The sequence below is a fragment of the Melanerpes formicivorus genome, unplaced genomic scaffold, assembly GCF_026170545.1.
Source record: "Melanerpes formicivorus ecotype bairdi unplaced genomic scaffold, bMelFor1.0.p_v2 SCAF_1, whole genome shotgun sequence".
Taxonomy (NCBI): domain Eukaryota; kingdom Metazoa; phylum Chordata; class Aves; order Piciformes; family Picidae; genus Melanerpes; species Melanerpes formicivorus.
Genome location: NW_027142353.1, coordinates 68,793,099 through 68,813,059, shown reverse-complemented (window position 1 = coordinate 68,813,059; position 19,961 = coordinate 68,793,099). Strand labels below are relative to the sequence as shown.

The following is a 19,961-nucleotide window of genomic DNA, read 5'->3' as shown; positions in this document are numbered from 1 at the left end:
AGTCTTTACCATAAAAACAAAACATGGACTATAATTACAGCCTGATGGATGAGTTTATATTGTTGGTATGTTATGTCCAGGGTTCTGGACTCTGTAGGTGTTTACATTTGCATCAACTCTACACGTTGGTGGGCTGTACCCTCGGATGGAATGCATGTATTGGTCACAGCATTAATGTTTCATCCAGTGCATTTTTGCAGGCTTAGGATGCCATTCATCCATATGGTTGGAATTGATTTCTCCTGGAAACACTGTGATAGTTAGAGGAGGGATGGATTTGCAGGCATTGCCATGACACGTGTAGCCAGCCTGTCCTGTTTTGGCTCTCATTACCTTTGCTTAGGACTTCAGTTGTGTACCGTCTCAAGCAGGACCTCGGGGAGGAGCAGTGTGAACTTTTCATTTGCATGTTAATGACACTTTGTCTGGAAGGGGATTCAAGCAGTGCTATGCAGAAAAAATGTGTCCAGTATGTAGCTGGCTTTGGCTAGTGGTTCAGACGTTGCTAGTAATGACTTTTCCCCTTCAGATACAGCAAATTCTCCTTTCAAATGGACAAGGCACTTGCTATCCTTTAGGAAAAGAATTGTCACACAGAATGCCTTCTGTCATCAACATCTGTCTTCTAGGAAGGAAGAGCTTGTAATTTGTGTGCCCTTTTTAAGGGGAGGGTGTGTTAATTGGATCTTAATACGTGCCATGATGTGCCCTGGAACTCGCTGGATTTCTCGCGTAGGAGAGACGTGCGTTGGGGGACCGCGAGCTAGGGCTGATGTGCAGGTAATTTTGTGAAGCTTGGTTGGCCTCTGAGGGCTTTGTCCAAGGCTCTGACACTTTGCTCTCCAATTCTGGTTTTAAAAAGGAACAGCTGTCATCTTACCCTGACCGTAAAGTGGGTCCCTGCGTGCCTCTGTGTGCCTGGGGTCATGTGCTCGCTGCGAAGGGCAGGCACATAATGGCTGGTTTTGCTGCTCCTGGGAAAGGAAAGATGCTTTCCATCACACTTCTGCTTTTGTGTGGGTGTCACTAAACAGTCCCAGAAATCCCTGTAAATATCAAGGGCACATCATGTGCCAGTTTGTATTTTTCTGCTAATTCCCTGCTTTCCTGCTGCCTGCCAGAAAGAGATGAGCCCTGCGCTTCCGACCCGCCGGCAGCGCCCGGCAGAGCCCAGGAGGGGTGGCTGTTATCTCTGTGGGTCAGACTCAGATGAGTGGCACTGGGAGTAAGAGCGTGACCTTTCCATTTAGGAATAGTTTGAGAAGTCTCAAGAGGGGAGACCTGCTGCTTTAAGGGTGGCCCACCAAGCAGGATCCCTTCTTCAGCCTGTTGCTGCAGCATCCTGAGGCCCGCTGTTGCCTCCTGAAGAACTCTGCAAATGCAAAACTCAGTTTACACCTGGCAGAGCTTAGCACTTCCTGAGTGGTGACAACAGGTCATGGTCACAGGCAGGCAGGGAAAAAAACAGGTAACAGAAGTATTTTTGAGAGGAAATCTTGTTGGGTATGTGACCATGCATGGTTGATAAGGCTCCTCTGTATTGAGAATACCTGGGGGTGCTGATTGACAGCCACCTAAACATGAGCCAGCAGTGTGCCCAGGTGGCCAAGAGGGCCAATGGCATCCTGGCCTGCATTAGGAACAGTGAGGCCAGCAGGAGCAGGGAGGTCATTGTGCCCCTGTACTCTGCATTGGTTAGGCCACACCTTGAGTCCTGTGTCCAGTTCTGGGCCCCTCAGTTTAGGAAGGACTTCAAGACACTTGAAGGTGTCCAGAGAAGGGCAACAAGGCTGGGGAGAGGCCTTGAGCACAGCCCTGTGAGGAGAGGCTGAGGGAGCTGGGGTTGTTTAGCCTGGAGAAGAGGAGGCTCAGGGGAGACCTTGCTCTCTACAACTACCTGAAGGGAGGTTGTAGCCAGGAAGGGGTTGGTCTCTTCTCTCTAGCAACCAGCACCAGAACAAGAGGACACAGTCTCAAGCTGTGCCAGGGGAAGTTTAGGCTGGAGGTGAGGAGAAAGTTCTTAATGGAGAGAGTTGTTAGCCATTGGAATGTGCTGCCCAGGGAGGTGGTGGAGTCCCCATCCCTGGAGGGGTTCAAGAGGGGATTGGATGTGGCACTTGGTGCCATGGTCTGGTCATGAGGTCTGTGGTGACAGGTTGGACTCGGTGATCCTCGAGGTCTCTTCCAACCTTGGTGATACTGTGAGAGTACCTGGGGGGACATAGGTTAGGTTGTAAAATAACCATCACAAGTAGTAAGGGGAGTTGGGGAGCCAGGGAAGCAAGAACAATGGGAAACCCTGAAGATGCAAATGAGGGAAATTGGGAAGATTGTGCCTCAGTGAGAGCTGGTGTTTGGTGTGGGGGGTTTTTGAATGGGGATCTGTCAGGGTCAGAAAGGGACAGTTGAAGTAATGGAGATGAGGGGATGCTGAGTTCAATGAATCCTGAAGGGACTTGCTTGGGTTCTAGAAGACTTCACTGAGGTACTACTTCAGGAAAGGGTTCCCTTGCCAGGAGAGATTGTCAGCTCTTCACATGAGTGACCTGTGTGAACAGTGAGGCTGCTAGCTGGTGAGGCTTTGGTTGGGGAGGGGAGGGCTGTCCTCTGGAGTAAGGAGAGGAGAGGGTTTAAGAGGTGAATGATGGCTGGTTTAAGCTGGAATGATTCCTAGGTAAGTATCAGCTACTGGAAATTTTGCTGTCCAGGAGTCTTGCAACTGACAGCACAAGGAAGAAGAGTGTAGTTTTGCCCTTCACAGCTTCACCAGCTCAGCTGCTGCCAGCAGAACGTTAGATTAGGATGGGGAGCATTGCTACTGCAGTCTGGGGGTGGATGTGGCACTAAGGCATTAGTGGCCAGGGCAGAATTTGGGAGGTTGCAGAGCAATGATCTGTAGCCTGTCCAGATGTAGAAACAGTGAAGACCCCCAGGTCAAGGCTCTGGCATCGTAGGTGACGTGGCCTCCAGCACCTGGGAGTGGGTAGGAGGAGAAGCTAGAAGAAAGAGTTCTCTGTTCTGGTAGCTGTAGGTTTTATAGGAAACTTAATAGCTTTAAAAGGGAAAGTTTCCTGAATGCAGCCCAGAAACAGTTCTTAGGGAAGAACACTAGCCCTGTTGCACCTTTCCTGGCAAAGAAAAGTACTTGTGGAGACCGTGGAGCCGGGGCAGAGGAAGGCAAGAATCAGCTGCAGAATGAGAAGAAGAAAAAGAGAGACCATGGATAATAAATAAGAGCAAAGTGGGGCTGGAGATGATGTGGGGAAGGAGACTGAAGGAGTGAAATAGTCCAACAGAGAGCATGAGGCTTGGGTCTGGTTACATGGGGTAGTGCTCCCACATTCATGACAAACCTCTCAGCCTGGTACATTTCCCCCACCTTGCCTGTGTGTGCAGAGGTCTCAGACGGGGACACTACTGCCTGTTAAGGGATTTTGGTGTAGAGCAGAAGCACAGTGAGGCCACCAGCCTGCTGTTGTGAGGCAGATTTGAAGTTACTGTTTGGGATGGGGGGAGGGGGGAAGTGTGCACACAGTTTATGCACAGCTTGCTCTCCCTTCACGTGTTCAAAGGCCAGACATGTCTGCACACGTGGTGCAAGGTGTGCTTGTGCACTGCCTCCATGCAACTGGTGAGTGAAGCTTTTGATTTGTTACTCTGACCTTTTAAAAATGCCCCTGGCCTGTCGATGCAGCAGAGCAAACCCCTCTCAGACCTCCTCTCGAGAGGGCTCCTGCTTGTGGTGCTGGAGTCCAGATACCCTCCTCTACAATCTGATACACAGAAGAAGTCTTGCCTGCACACTGAGTACCAGTTAAGTAGACAGTAACAAAACAGAGACCAGTCTGAGAAGTGGCAAAGCAGAAAAGCCTCACATAAAGAGTCTTTAACAATTATCTTGTGATCTTAGAATCATGGAATCAACTAGGCTGGAAGAGACCTCAGAGATCATCAAGTCCAACCTGTCACCCAACACCTCAGGACTACTAAACCATGGCTCCAAGAGCCACATCCAATCCCCTCGAACACCTCCAGTGATGGTGACTCCACCACCTCCCTGGGCAGCACATCCCCAGGGCCAGTCTCTCTGTGAAGAATTTCTTCCTAACATCCAGCCTAAACCTCTCCTGGCACAGCTTGAGACTATGTCCTCTTGTTCTGGTGCTGCTTGCCTGGGAGAAGAGACCAACCCCCACCTGGCTACAACCTCCCTTCAGGTAGTTGTAGACAGCAATGAGGTCTCCCCTGAGCCTCCTCTTCCCCAGGCTAAGCAACCCCAGCTCCCTCAGCCTCTCCTCACAGGGCTGTGCTCCAGACCTCCCCCCAGCCTCAGTGCCTAAACCTGACTGATGTTTGAGTTAGCTTCATGATCAAATTGTTGGTGGTTGTGGCAAGATAAATAATGGAATTGGATGCAGTATTATATATTTAATTGTGGCTTCCTGATCCCTCTTTGTTCGTCACAACCAGCCTCAGGATCCTTTCCAGCAGCGCCGTTGTGTGGAGGGGATGTTTGTGACCTTGCCCGGATCCTCCTCTGCTGGCTTTGGGGCAGGCATCGGAGGACACACACCTGCTTGAAAGCACACACTGCCTTCACTGGCAGCTGAGGTGTAATAAATGCACAAGTAGAGGCAAGTAAAGGGCTGTCTCTCATCCTCATTATCTGCACCTCTCACATGGTAGCTGGGAAGTTTCACTTACTGTTCACCCAGCTCTATGGGAGAGGGAAGAGAGGTTACTGCCAGGAGAAGAAACTCAAAGCAATTTAAGCAAGGACTTGGAGCTGCCAGCTGTAACCCTGGGCAGTATGTGAGGCTACTGCAGAGCAGCAGAACTAGAGCTGTGAAGCAGAGCAGGGGATTAGGGAGCCCCCAGTGAAGACTTTCCCATTGCTGCTGAAGTTTTTCTCTCCAAAGGCTACAAAGCCTCCCTTTCTAAAAGCTGTGGAGCACTTGTCTTTGCCACAAGCCAGCCTGCAGTGCTGTGCCAGAACAATACTCAGACCTGTCCCCTTGTGTTGTAGCACAAATGGGATACTTGACACTTAGTACCTAATGCTCCCTGATTGTCTGGGGATGTTTTGTGCTGCTGGCAGTGAAGGCGTGGTTTGGTGCCTGTGTTAGCTGGGGCTGTGGTGACGTTCCTTCAGGCTGGCACCCAGGTTTGCACCTCAACCCCATCTGTGCTCAGCATTTGAATTCCCATTCCCAGACTGGATGCAGTCTCACCAGAGTACACGGTACACATCTCCTTTCCAGTTCCAGAGTAGTTTTGAAACGCTGCAGAGGCAACCATAAAGATTTGACTTTGTCCCTGTAGGTAGCTGGCAGGTGTCCTTCCAGGGTTAGGGATTGGTGTTTGTTTTTCCCCAGTGTGTTCTTCCCCTTGTCCCCTCTGGGCTGTTCTTCTCCTGCTCTTGTTTTGCTGTACTGGCCATAGATGCTCCTCTCTGCAGCGCTGCTGGCCAGGCTCGCATGCCTTGGTGCTCCAGCAGCATCTGCCCACATAGCTTTACCCCAGCTTCAGCCAGCCCCCTCTGTGCTTCGCTCTCTTCCTGGGTTTTAACCCATAACGTCTTTCTTCTTTTAGAGTCCTAACCTGGAATTGCCTCAAGTTTCCTTTAAGTCCCTGGGGGTTTTGTTTCAACACATTTATAGAGCTATACATGGGTTTCCTTTTGACATAGTTTCATAGTTTCATTCAGGGTTGGAAGGGACCACAAGGATCAGCCAGTTCCAACCCCCCTGCCATGGGCAGGGACCCCCCACACTAGATCAGGCTGGCCAGAGCCTCATCCAGCCTGGGCTTAAACACCTCCAGGGACAGGGCCTCAACCACCTCCCTGGACAACCCATTCCAGGGCTTCACCACTCTCATGGGGAAGAACTTCCTCCTCACCTCCAGCCTCCATCTCCCCACCTCCAGCTTCATTCCATTCCCCCTAGTCCTGTCACTGCCTGAGATCCTGAGCAGTCCCTCCCCAGCCTTCTTGTAGCCCCCTTCAGATACTGGAAGGCCACAATGAGGTCACCTGGGAGCCTTCTCTTCTGCAGACTGAACAGCCCCAACTCCTTCAGTCTGTCCTCATAGGAGAGGTGCTCCAGCCCTCTGCTCATCCTCCTGGCCCTGCTCTGGACACCTTCCAGCACCTCCACATCCCTCTTGCAATAGGGGCTCCAGAACTGGAGGCAGTACTCCAGGTGGGGTCTCCCCAGAGCTGAGCAGAGGGGGAGAATCGCCAGAATCACCTCCCTTGCCCTGCTGGCCACACTTCTCCTGCTGCAGCCCAGGATCTGATTGGCTTTCTGGGCTGCAAGTGCACACTGAGAGCTCCTGTTGAGCTTCTCCTCCCCCAGCACCCCCAAGTCTCTCTCCTCTTCGTTGTTTCAAACCCTCCCTGTTCAGAGAGAAAATAAGGGACTATGTGGATCTACTTTCAAAGTTAAATCTTGAGGTGATGCATCTGCAAAAATTCCTTGCCCATAGCTTTGCAGGATGGGTGGGTTTGGTCTTGCAGTGCTACTTTAGGACACTGCATATCATAGTTGTTCATAGGGAAGAATCAAACTGAAAGAGCCATGTGGGACCTGCCCTGCAAGCAGTCATCAGCAGAGCCAGGAAAGCTCATCTTCTATCATGCATTTCCAGTTGTGGTCCGCAGCTTTTTTCCCTGCACAGAAAAATGCACACAAAAAATTAATGTGTGTTCTCTGATTTGTGGTATGGCCCTGGATATCCAGTTTCAGTCACATGTAGTGTAGAAATACGTGTCCAGTGGAGCAGGGGCAAATGCAGAGCTTCCAGAGAAGCCTTGGCGCGAGCCGGGGTCTGTCGATAAGCTTTGTGCAGCAGAAGCTGGGGTCGGTGCTTGCTTCATTCCTGGGAGGAGAGTGCTATGCTGGGGGCAGTGAGGCTCCATCTGTGGTTGGAATAAATGGCAAACTGGAAGGTGAGGAGAGGATTCTGTGTTCTGCTAAGTGCAAATACCTTCTGTTGGGGTTTGGTTGTGAGTGGTGGTTTGGGTGGACTGCCCGTTGTGTTAGAGAACAAGTGGTGGTATTCCAAGTGGCTCTGTCTAAAACTGGGGAAGTGCAAGGACTGAACAACTGTGAGTGTTCCATAGCCCCAGAAGCATGGTCTGGTGGGCTCCTGCCACCTCCTTAGAGCTCTATCCTGAAGAAAAGTCTCTAAGTGTATATGCATTTGAGAAGCTGCTAATGCAGTCTTTTTTGGTGTGACCAAAATGCTTTTCTCTCAGGATTGTCTGTCCAGATCTTGACCACCTGAGTGTAGCCAGCTGTTACTAGCCTCAGGACAATGTCTCCTAGCTTGGATAAAAACCATTTGCTCTGTCACATCCCTTCAGCTTAAAGGAATGTAACTGTGTGGTATCCAGCGATGTCAGCCCCCTCCGGTTTAATGCTTTAAGGAGATTTATTCTTGGGACTTTTCTTCCTGTTTCCCTTATTCTTTCTCAGCTTGTCTTTTCACTCCCCTTCAGCCTGTGATTTCTCCTTCAGCCATCCCTCTCCACATCCACCCACATGCAGAGCAATCCAGAACTGCTCCGGACGCCAAGCTGGGAGGGAGATGTGAGCGTGCAAGCCAGCCACCCTTGCAGGGAGGGGATGCTTTGGGACTAGCATGCTTGGGGCTACTCTGGATGGAGTCTCAGGTGGAAAGATCTTGTTTTCTGTGGTTTTGGCTTATCTGGGCAGCAGAGCCGAGTTCCCTTGCTGCTGGGTTGTGATTTCATCTCCAGCAACTCCAGCAGTCTGCCTTTCAGCTCTGCGGTGTGGGTAAGGGTTAATGTATGAGGTGTGTTACACAATCCACAGTGTTTCATAGAATGGTCTGGGTTGGAAGGGACCTCCAAAGGTCATCTAGTCCAGCTGAAAAGTTATTGTGGAAGTGATTTCTCTCACACTCAATATGAAGTGACCTCCTTTTGATACGTGCAGGTTTTAAATGAGGAGGTGAGTGTCTCGCCCACAGTCTTGCAGGCTCAGGTGCCCGGAGAGGACAATGCTGAATCTCTCCTTCTGCCTTGTATCCAAAAGATAAAGGCTCCAAATTAGTCATCCTTCTTATCTCCTGTTGTCTTTAGTTCATTTGCATGGCTGTCCCTGCCATGGCTGAGCTTTGTGGAAGGAGCTTGGTCTGTGGTTGTGATGAAGCTCCGCAGTGCGAGCGCGCTGAGGCCTGTGCCGTTGGTCAGACACTGCCCCGCTGCACGCCTGCAGGCAGCCTTGGAGAGGGGCTCTGTGGTGTTGTACACAGCTGCTCTTGGGGGAAGATAAGGGAAGGAGCTTGTGGCTTTTGTTAGAGAGGGGGCTGCTTGCCAGCCAGCCCCATGTGTGTGGTTGTGCAACTTCTGGTCCGCTCTGTGCAGTCGTGGCAGAAGGAGTGCCTGAGCCCCAGCGGAGCGTTGCTCACAGCGCTGTACAGTAAGCATCATCCCATACAGTCCCGTTGCTCCTCCGAGGCAGAAGGGCTGTGGCTGGAGCCCAGGGGGGAAGAGGAGGATTTGCAGAGGGGAAAGGGCTGGAGGCAGACCCAATCTAAGAAGACCTAGTGGTGAAATGAGGGACAGAAATCTGCTGCGTGGATGTTCTGAACTTCCCAGATTCTTAGCATGCAGCCAAACCCAGAGAGCAGTGAGGCTGGGAGGAGCTTGCTCTGGGGACCCGGTTACTGCAGCCAAGTCCTGTCCCACCTATGCTCATGAACTCGGCTCCAGCAAAGGGTGTGCTGCTGGTGCTGCAGACAGACAGGGTGCAAGGTGCTCTGGGCTGCCAAAGTTGGAGCAGACGTTAGGGTGTTTTTGCTGCTGTTACCTGTCTGGCAGCCTGGAACTTGCACAAATCTCTGTGACTTGGCTTGCTTTGAGGACATGTGAGCTACGTCCTGTGCTGGACACGTGGCAAGAAACCCCACGGTGGTGCGGTGGGTGGGAGCAGAGCAGAGGACTTGTGCCACTGCCAGGTTTCCCTGCCTGTGCTGTGCTGTGCTGGCAGCCTCCCCAGGAATTTGATGGCAGAGCCATGGTGGAGCTGAGGACCCCCTCCCCACCCCCCCAGCTAGCTCAGATTCCCTTTGGCAGGCAAGAAGTCACCACATTTAAAAGCAGATGATTCTCATTACCCCCGCCCGAATGGCTGCTGGGTCCCGGAGAGCCGCTGGGCAAGAATCAGCAAACGCTTTCCCCAGGCGGGAGCAGCTGCTTAGCTCTAGTGTGCACTGGATTCAGGAGTGATGATTAGGAAAACATTTCCTTCTAATCTTAAAAAACAAGCCATAAAAAGGCAATTTTGTTGTCTCCTTTCCTCTAAAACACACAAGTGTTGGAGTGGAGGATTTTCCTTTGCCATGACAACCAGTGAAACTGTCGAGCCATGTGATCTCTCTCTGCTTCCTATCATTAAATCTTTCCCTTTTTTCTTAAGGCCATGTTGCTAGCAGAGTTGGGAAACATCAGGTGTTATTTGTTTTGCTCATGTAGATTAGGCAGGATTTAATTTGCATAGCTGCTTGGGAGCTGTGGAGAGCTGGAGGATATGGCTGTTTCCGTGGTCGGTGGTAAGAGCAGTGCCTTAGTTCAGCACTGCTGTGTAGTGCTGAGCTCTCTCTCTGCTCTTTAACCTCTCTGAGGTAATGCTGTTACTGAGGGGTCCTGGCTCCCACAGGACAAAAACTATTGAGACCAGTGGGTGCTGCTGAGCAGTGATGAGGTTCAGAGCCTTGGCAGTGTTGGTTTATGCATCATACAAATGGCTTAGAGGCTTTGGGCCAGTAAATCTTTCCCTCTTGTGATGCTGGAGCAAGGTTTTGCAAAGGCAGAAAATGTGATGCCCAGGCCATGTGAGGACTCCTGCCAGCTCCAGGTCTGAGCACTCTATGCTGACCAAAAACCTGGGGATGGCAAAGCTCAAGAGCCAACATTCATTCTTCCTTTCAAAAGATGGCTATCTCCTGCTCAGGAATCTCCCCAGGGTGCCAGATATAGATTTAACACAAAAGAAAGAAGAGGAAACCAAACAGAAGCCAGGAGCTTCTCTGTTGCTAAGGAGCACAAATAAACGGTCAGAGCACGGTGCTGACGTGCCGAGTCCCATCCTCCTGGCCACGAAGCTGTGAGGGTGAAGGTCCTTAGCAGAGCAGTGCCAGCACTGCCCAGGCTGTACACGTAGGCAGCAGTGTCCATGGAGGACTGGCTACTGCTTGCTCTAAGTAAACAAAAGGAAATAACTTCCTGCTTCCTCATGTCAGTCCCAAAGAGGGCAAAACTTCAGTAGGCCGCTGCCAAATCAGTAGTAGGAAAGGATGTTCTCTGCTTCTGTGTAATACTGGCTGGAGCACCTCTGCTGTGAGGGCAGGCTGAGGGAGTTGGGGCTGTTCAGTCTGGAGAAGGGAAGGCTCCAAGGAGACCTAATTGTGGCCTTCCAGTATCTGAAGGGGGCTACAAGAAAGCTGGGGAGGGACTTTTTAGGGTGTCAGGGAGTGCTAGGACTGGGGGGGATGGGGAAAAATAGAAATGGGTAGATTCAGATTGGGTGTCAGGAAGTTGTTCCCCATGAGGGTGGTGAGAGACTGGCACAGGTTATTTGGCGTAAGAGCTTATTTCTGAGCAAAAATACCATGCTTTGGGAGCCCTTGGCCTGTTCCATAGGGTGGTTAACATTGACACCATCCAAGTGGTGAATGCTGGTGCTGCAGAAGCTGCGACTGTTCCTGCACTTCCTCTCCAGAGGCACATTTCTGGCTGCAGACCTATCTGCAGTAATTTATTAATCTATGTGGCTGGAGATGGGGAGCAGCTGCTCTGGGAGTGGAGGTGTGCAGAGGTGAAGACATGATTTATCTGGGCCCAAGAGCTGCTGTGTCCTGTTTTAATGTATGTGCACGCACACACGATGCACAGTTTCGGGGCGGGGGGAGAGAGGCAGCCTGCTGTAATCCTCAGTGTGCCACATTGCTTCATCAGCTCTTAACAATACATCTCAAAGATCCTGTCTCTGAAACATAGCTTTTAAAAGTCATTATTATTTTGAGAGTTCAGGCTTTAGGTAAGCTTCTCCTGCCATGCCCCTGTGGTGGTAGGGAGCCCAGAGTGGGAAGCTCCCCCTGAAGAGCTGCTTTTTGCTGTTGGGGATTTCTTTTGGTGTCACATTTAACCCATACAGTCTCTTGAATTGCAGCTGACCCAGAGCTGAAAGGAGTTTTTAGCAGCAGAGAGCTGCCCTAGATGAGTGTCTGTGCTCCTGTGGTGGTTTAGGGCAAAGGAAAAGTAATGTAACCACCTGAGACTATAATGGGAACTGAGAACAGGCTGCGTGTTAGTGCGTGAGCTGAAGCTGCCCCAGCACATGAATGCTGTTCCTGATTCTATGAGGAGACCTGTGACATCCTTACAGAGAGCCTGCTCAGGCCACGGCATGAAATTGCTCTTAGGGAGATACTAATTATAGTAAGGAGAGGGTGCTGTGTGCAGCAGGCCTGTGTGGGCAGTGCTGGGAGCCTTACCTTTGGAGGCAGCAGGGCTTGCATCAGTTTAAAGCAGCCCTGCAAGCTACACACGAGTTTCTGTTTCCACTCTGAACTCTTGGTGTTTGTGGAACACCTGCTTCTCTGGCAGAAACTTGCAGTGAAGCCTGTCCTGAAGTGTGCTGGGGGCTTTGCTGTGGGTTTTCTGTTCTTCTTCCAGAAATGCAAGGAATGTTCTGGCAGCTCAGCTGCTGGCCAGACAGGCTGCCTGAGCCCAGCGGGGGTTCCATCACATCCCAGGAGGAAAAGCTGCTCACTGGGGCAAGTGCTTGCACTGGTGGTGCAGGGCCTTTTGGGAAGCTTGGATGCACCAGCATGGAGGGTGTCACAGGGGGGTGGGCTGCACCAGCATGGAGGGTGTCACAGGGGAGGTGGGCTGCAGCAGCATGGAGGGTGTCACAGGGGAGGTGGGCTGCACCAGCATGGAGGGTGTCACAGGGGGGGTGGGCTGCACCAGCATGGAGGGTGTCACAGGGGAGGTGGGCTGCACCAGCATGGAGGGTGTCACAGGGGGGGTGGGCTGCACCAGCATGGAGGGTGTCACAGGGGAGGTGGGCTGCACCAGCATGGAGGGTGTCACAGGGGAGGTGGGCTGCACCAGCATGGATGGCGTCACAGGGGAGGTGGGCTGCACCAGCATGGAGGGTGTCACAGGGGAGGTGGGCTGCACCAGCATGGAGGGTGTCACAGGGGGGGTGGGCTGCACCAGCATGGAGGGTGTCACAGGGGAGGTGGGCTGCACCAGCAGGGAGGGTGTCACAGGGGGGGTGGGCTGCACCAGCATGGAGGGTGTCACAGGGGAGGTGGGCTGCACCAGCAGGGAGGGTGTCACAGGGGGGGTGGGCTGCACCAGCATGGAGGGTGTCACAGGGGGGGTGGGCTGCACCAGCATGGAGGGTGTCACAGGGGAGGTGGGCTGCACCAGCATGGATGGCGTCACAGGGGGGGTGGGCTGCACCAGCATGGAGGGTGTCACAGGGGAGGTGGGCTGCACCAGCATGGAGGGTGTCACAGGGGGGGTGGGCTGCACCAGCAGGGAGGGTGTCACAGGGGGGGTGGGCTGCACCAGCAGGGAGGGTGTCACAGGGGGGGTGGGCTGCAGCAGCATGGAGGGTGTCACAGGGGAGGTGGGCTGCACCAGCATGGAGGGTGTCACAGGGGAGGTGGGCTGCACCAGCAGGGAGGGTGTCACAGGGGGGGTGGGCTGCACCAGCATGGAGGGTGTCACAGGGGAGGTGGGCTGCACCAGCATGGAGGGTGTCACAGGGGGGGTGGGCTGCACCAGCATGGAGGGTGTCACAGGGGAGGTGGGCTGCAGCAGCAGGGAGGGTGTCACAGGGGAGGTGGGCTGCACCAGCATGGAGGGTGTCACAGGGGAGGTGGGCTGCACCAGCATGGAGGGTGTCACAGGGGAGGTGGGCTGCAGCAGCATGGAGGGTGTCACAGGGGGGGTGGGCTGCACCAGCATGGAGGGTGTCACAGGGGAGGTGGGCTGCAGCAGCAGGGAGGGTGTCACAGGGGAGGTGGGCTGCACCAGCATGGAGGGTGTCACAGGGGGGGTGGGCTGCACCAGCAGGGAGGGCGTCACGGGGGGGTGGGCTGCAGCAGCATGGAGGGTGTCACGGGAGGTGGGCTGCACCAGCAGGGAGGGTGTCACAGGGGGGGTGGGCTGCACCAGCAGGGAGGGTGTCACGGGGGGGTGGGCTTCCCATCTCGGTATCCAAGGAAGTGATGAGCTGGGGAACACCGGGGCGATTATCAGCCTAGGAATGGCCTAGACACATCGCTCCAGACTTGATCTTAGTGGCAGAAAGAGGCCTCTTGTTTGGGATTTCAAGGGAAAGGGGGCCTGAGATGAGCTTCCCTGAGCTGCCCTTGTCTTCTCTCTCTTCCCATAAGGATTTGGACAGTCAATGCTGCTGCACTGCCTCTGCCATCGCAGCAGGAGCCTTTAACGCTCGGCTCTGGTTTGCTCCTCCATCCCTGCAGGTTCACAAAAGCCATTGTTTCTGGGGAGGGAACCTTCCTTCAGAATGCATTGCAGGCAGAAACTCCTTCCTGCATACCAATGTGCAATTGCAGCCTCCACCTTTCCTATCAGGGTGGCCCACAGGTGTGATGCACAGCTCCCTTGGGGCTGGCTGGTGTTGGGTAGGGCTGTGAGAAGGGAGCCTGCAGCTCAAAGACAGGGTCACTGCTTTATTCCCTCATGGAAGCTGGAAACAGTGCAAACAACAACCCCCCTTTTTCTCTTAGCAGCCCTACTCTGTAGTAAGAGGCTGTGCTCTTCAATTAGGGGGCATGCATGTTACAGTTTCAGGGCTATGCTTAACTGTAAAGAAGGTTTTCCAGAGGGTTTGAGTCCAGGGGCTGGACAGAATAAAGAAAGATGAGTTTATCTTGTCCAGTTGCTGCAGGACTGCTTACATTTTGCAGCACAAGCTTGTCTTTACTCTCTCTGGGCTCTCCCTTGCCTGGCTTCTTGCCTCTCTGCCTTTGACCTTGCTTACTTGGCTGGCTGATGGGTTTGGGTTTGGTAAGGTACAGCGTGGGATAGAGATAACTTAGCTATACACAGCCCTCTGGCCTTCTCTGCCCAGGGGACTGTGGGTCTGTACAAGGGGGAGGAGAGGGAGATGGATTGTCTGTACAAGGGGTCATGTGGTGGTGCTGAACTGTAGATCTACTTTGTGCATGTTTTGCCTTACATAGTTGCTCTACTTTTGTAAATACAATTTCAGTTTGCTTCCACATTCTGAGTGAATGTGCTGAACTTGCTCCTTGGGCTGAGGGTCCAGGTGGTTGTGCTGTGACCTCTGTTCCTGGGGGTGCCAGCTGCCTTCTTGAGTCAGCAGGAGGTGCCCCTCAAAATCCAGATGCAAAGAACTGATTTGAGGTAGATTAACTTCCCTAATCATTTGGTGTTCCTGCCTGGAGAAAACTCTTCCAAGTAATTGTGCTGGGGAGGTTCCTTTGCTGCATTCAGGCTGTGACACAATAGGTGAGAGGTGTCAGGGGCTGAGCCCCTGGACTTATTGGACTTATGCTTGAGATCCCTTCCAACGCTGATGGCTCTGTGACTATTAGTCAGATGAATCAATGGATGGTGAAATACATTGTCAAGAACAATGCACAAGATAGAGTCTTTAAAATGTTTGTTACTTGTTGTTTTATGAGTAGGGCAGGGAGACAATGGAAGAGGTTGCCCAGAGATGCTGTAGAGGCCCCATCACTGAAAGGGTTCAAGGTGAGGCTGACTGGGGCTTGGAGTCATCTGATCTGCTGTGAGGTGTCCCTGCCCGTGGCAGGTGTTTGCACTGGATCTTCATAGGTCCCCCCAAACCCACAGGAGTATAGGATTCTGTGATTTGTATCTTCCTGATTACCTTCCCCCTTCGCTTCTGGTATTGCTAACTTACTAATGTGTTTCAGGAACAGTGCCTTTAGGTCTGAGCTCTCTGTCCCAGGCCGCAGAACCAAGAGCCAGAAGCTGCTGTGTGTGGGTCATGATGTTGTCTGTTCTGAAACAGACTTCCCTCTTAATGCAGCAGGTAGTTTTCACCTTCTTGATTGCTGCTGAAGGACACTGTGGGGCTGGCCCAGCCTGGGCTCACCTGTGACACAGCCAAGGAGAACTGTGCATGGGACTCTCGGGACCCCAGCCCCAGGGTGCTAAGCATCGTAGCCCTGCAGAGGGTTTCATTGCTTGTTACTTCTGCTGGGTTTAATGCAGTGATACAAATCTCAGTAAATCACAAGCTTAGTGTAGCAGAAATTAGAGGTGGAAATAGCAGCTCTTTCTTTTCATTACTATTAAGAAGCCTCCTGATAAACCACAACTTTCTTAGCAAGTGGTTTGTGTTCTGCACATACCACGGCCCAGTCAAACAAAGCGGCCAGGCGCGGTAGGAGGTGGCGTTGTAGTTACCCCCCAGGGTTCCTGGGCATGCCTTTATAGCCCAGACTCTCCAGTGTGCATGTTCCTGTTCACAGTGCCTGTCTGGGAGGTGTGCTGTTGGGTCATGGCATGCTTATGCTGCTGCCATGTTGACAGCCTCCCCTGAGTCCCAGCCTTCGTGTGGTGTTGTACCGGACCCCCTCAGCTCTGGTAGCACTTCTCCTGTCTTCCCAAACACAGTGCTGTCAGGCTGCCTGATCTTGCAAATATTGGATCAGAGCCCTGTCACCCAGTGGCAAAACTCCTCTGCATACAGCTGTGACACCACTGGAACCTATGCCAGCTCAGCAAAGCAGTGTGCCAGTAGACTTCTTTGCCTTTTGCCCAGCTGACGTGCTCAACCCTTTCTTTCTTGACCAAGGGTGAATCATTTCTCTGCTAGATTTGCCTCTCTGCAGGCTGTGAGCCTCTACTTCCCTGCCTGTAGGGCTGCTGTCTCCCAAAACCATGATCAGCTCATAGGAGATACCTGGGATTTCAGCTTCATCCTGCACCTGGTTACTAAAGGCAGAGAAATTCTCACTCCAGGTGATGATGAGTTACAGAATACAGAATGGAATACAGAGTTAACCAGGTTGGAAAAGACCTTGGAGATCATTGAGTCCAACCTATCACCCAACACCATCTGATCAACTAAACCATGGCACCAAGAGCCTCATCCAGGCTCTTCTTAAACACCTCCAGGGATGGGGACTCCACCACCTCCCTGGGCAGCACATCCCCAGGGCCAGTCTCTCTTGCTGGGAAGAATTTCTTCCTCACCTCCAGCCTAAACCTTCCCTGGCACAGCTTGAGACTGTGTCCTCTTGTTCTGGTGCTGCTTGCCTGGGAGAAGAGACCAACCCCTTCCTGGCTACAACCTCCCTTCAGGTACTTGTAGGGAGCAAGAAGGTCTCCCCTGAGCCTCCTCTTCTCCAGGCTCAGCAACCCCACTTGGGTCATGTTTGCATGGTTGCCCTGTTCTGGTGGCTCAGGGCTCTGCAGGAGTTGATTTCCCATTGCAGAGAGCTGGGCTGAGGAGGACTTCCTGCCCTTTCCATGCAGATGTCCCAGCTGCTGCTTGGCTGCAGCTTTAAGCAAATCACTTTGGTTGGCTTACTGTTTCAGGGGGGTTGTGTGCTGTTTGGGGTGGGGGGTGGGGAGTGTGTGTTGGTTGGGTCGGGTATCCCAGTATCGCCAAGGTTGGAAGAGACCTCAAAGATCATCAGTCCAAGCTGTCAGCACACCTCAGGTTGGTTTGTGCCAGGGGGGTGGTTGGGGTTTGGGCTTTTTTTGGTTGGTTCTTTTGTTTGTTGCTTTTTGTGGACCACTTTGTTGTTTGCTTGAGGATTCTTTGTGTCTTCTGGGAGGGGTTTTGTTTGTTTGGGGTCTCAGGGCTGCTTTGCTGTGGTTTGCATGTGTGTGCTCTTGGTGTTTGGGTTGGGGGGGGGTGTGGCTGTGGGTTCTTTGTTCTGGGGCTTTCCCCTGAGGGAGAATGCTTTGGTTTTGAGTGAATAAACCAGTACTTTGGCTGGACTGCTGGCAAGGCAGTGCTCTGTGCTTGGAAGTCAGCCTGCCTTCTGTGCTGGCTGAGTCCTTAAGCACTTCCACATGGAGCTGTGGTGCTGCAGAGTGTACAGCTTGGTGGCCTCACGGTTTGCTGCAGTGTGGCCAGTTCAACAGTGTTGTTTTGGGCACACAATCTTTGGTCTCTCCCTCCAAGCACATCTGAACACATACTTCTATAAACATCTTTAAGGTTGCAGTGACCTCTTTATTTTTGCCATCTTGACCCACAAGGACTCAGATTTTGCCAGTCAGCAAGTGGAGCATAGGGCTGTTGTCACGCTGGGAAAGAGTTTTCCACAGCTGGTGTGTGCCCTGGGCATGCTGCTGGTGCTGTGTGGTTTGGTTAGCCACTGTTGTGGCACTGGGGTGTGCATGGCAGCATTTTGGTGTAGTGTTTCCATTCCTACAGACATTTATTTTCTTGCTGTTTTGCAAGTGCTGCATGAGCCCCATTTTGCCTTAGTACTGTGGAAAACAAATGAGTTCATTTATCTGTGTGAGGAGAATCATCATCGGCTCTCAGTCCAGTCCTCAAATGTGTTTGGTGGAAAACAACTTGCTGTTTCACGTGGTGTTCTGTGCTTTCATGGCTGTTCCTAGCACTGAAGTGCATTACCCATGTCCCTGAGTCTCCCCTCCCTCCAGGAGGTGGGAAAGTTAAATGAGGACACAGAGCAGCCAGGCAGAAAGGGACCTGGGGGTGCTGGTTGACAGCAGCTGAACAGGAGCCAGCAGTGTGCCCAGGTGGCCAAGAAGGCCAATGGCATTCTGGCCTGCATCAGGAATAGTGTGGCCAGCAGGAGCAGGGAGGTCATTCTGCCCTGTGCTCAGCACTGGTTAGGCCACACCTTGAGTCCTGTGTCCAGCTCTGGGCTCCTCAGCTTAAGAAGGACACTGAGAATCTTTAATGTTTCCAGAGAAGGGCACTGAGGCTGGGGAGAGGTCTGGGGCACAGCACTGTGAGGAGAGGCTGAGGGAGCTGGGGTTGCTTAGCCTGGAGAAGAGGAGGCTCAGGGGAGACCTTCTTGCTCTCTACAGCTCCCTGAAGGGAGGTTGTAGCCAGGTGGGAGTTGGTCTCTTCTCCCAGGCAACCAGCACCAGAACAAGAGGACACAGTCTCAAGCTGTGCCAGGGGAAGTTCAGGCTGGAGGTGAGGAGAAAGTTGTTCCCAGCAAGAGAGATTGGCCATTGGAATGTGCTGCCCTGGGAGGTGGTGGAGTCACCATCACTGGAGGTGTTCAAGAGGGGACTGGATGAGGCACTTGGAGCCATGGTTTAGTAGTCCTGAGGTGTTGGGTGACAGGTTGGACTTGATGGTCTCTGAGGTCTTTTCCAACCTTACTGATTCTGTGACTGCACAAGCTGTGGCTTGCTTGGTCTTTCCTGGAGAGTCTTTGGTGGCCCAGAGATGCTCCAGGATGAGTGGAAGCCAAGCACCCCCCATGCCCCAGCATTCCACAAGGGAAGAGCAGCGAGGCACCGCAGCGCTGCTCGCAGCACCGGGCCCCACGGAAGGCTTGCCCCGCGGTGCAGAACGTGGGCATGGAGCCTTCCACCATCAGGGCATGCCAGGAACAGGTGAGAATCCAGATGGCTCTTGACTGGGAGATCTGTAACTTGCACTGTGAAGTAAAGCAGACAAAGAGGGCAGTCCAGTCAGTCATCTCTGGATGTGAAGAGAGCTGATGTCCAGCTGTGGGCCATGGCAAGGCTGGACCCTCTCATGTTGTGTGTGGGCATCCTAGCTGAGCTGCTTGCTCCCCTCAGCTCCTTCTGCTCAGCAGAGCAGGGATCATGCTCTGGGATTTTCCTTGGGGTGGTATTGGTGCTGGTTTTACCTGCTTTTGTGGGGAAGCATCTGTAGGTGGTGGGCAGTGAGCTCCTTTGTAGCACTTGCAGGAGCTGGAGACCAGCTGACGTGGCTTGATCAAAGCAGTCAGGTAAGCTGCAAATGTCCTGGGTGGCAAAAGGGGAAGGGGAGAGGCTGTGTGCTCTGTGCTGTCATTTGTGCAAAGTCCTTCAGTTTTAGCTTTTCTGTTATTCATAGGACTGTATCTGCAAGACAAACCATACTTGTGGTACGTGAGAGCCTGTGCCTACTCATCTGCCTTGGGCTCTGATGGAGAGAGCCTGAGCCCCAGGGCTGAGGAGCTGGAATTTCTGCAGATGGGGTAGGGCTGAGGTTTTCTCAGTAAACTGATTGTTTCCAGCTGGAAAGCTGGAAACAAGAGCAAGCTGCATCCAAGTATGTCAAGGCTCTTGAATGAGCGGCAGGTGTCAGGCAGTGCTGGCAGGGCTGCTGTGCATGGGGGAGCCCCACAGCTCCCTGCACTCGCTTGCCCGGTGCCTCCTTGGAAGTGTTGTGTGGACTCACTGAGCCTGCGTGTGCCAGCGGTAGTGAGAGGAGGCTGCAAGCCCAGAGCAGCGGGGGGGTGTGTGCAGCAGTAGTCTGTCAGTGGTGCCTGGCTGGGATACAAGCTGCTGTTTCTGCCCGAGGGGTCCCGCTCAGGAGCGCGGTGCTCCTGCGCTCCGCAGCTGGGCTCCAGCCCTTCCCGAGAGGCACACTTAGCCACCCGGGGATGTGAAGCTCTGGGTGCCTGCAAGAACTCTTTCTGCCTTCAACTTGGGAAAGACATCCCTGGGGTTTGTGTCACACCGGGCTGCAAGCGTGGCTCCTCTGTGCCTGTGGCCTTGCCACCAGCAGCAGAGGCCTGGGTGATCCAAGCCCTTACGGGGAGGAAGCCTCGCTGAGTTTTTCCAGAGTGAATGGAAGCGAAACAGAGCCTGGTAGAGGACTGAGGGAGGTGGACAAGGGAGCAGAAGGAGATGCTGGCTGCTTGTTTGCAGAGGGGCATGAGCTGTGCTTGTGCCTGCTAAGTGCAGGAGCCCCCTTGGCTTGGCAGGTGCT

At 53.0% G+C, this 19,961-nt stretch overlaps 1 protein-coding gene across 3 annotated transcripts in view; it reads left to right on the top strand.

Annotated features, from left to right (window-relative positions):
* RAB30 (RAB30, member RAS oncogene family) overlaps window positions 1-19,961 on the top strand; it is a 60,457-nt gene that overhangs the window by 14,625 nt on the left and 25,871 nt on the right. The window contains exon 1 of one of the 3 annotated variants that reach the window (XM_068146032.1): window positions 6,827-6,952. The exons of the other annotated variants lie outside the window; for them this stretch is intronic. The gene's annotated coding sequence lies outside the window, so the exon portion shown is untranslated. Of the gene's footprint in view, window positions 1-6,826; window positions 6,953-19,961 lie in introns of those variants that run through there. 3 annotated transcript variants of the gene reach the window in all.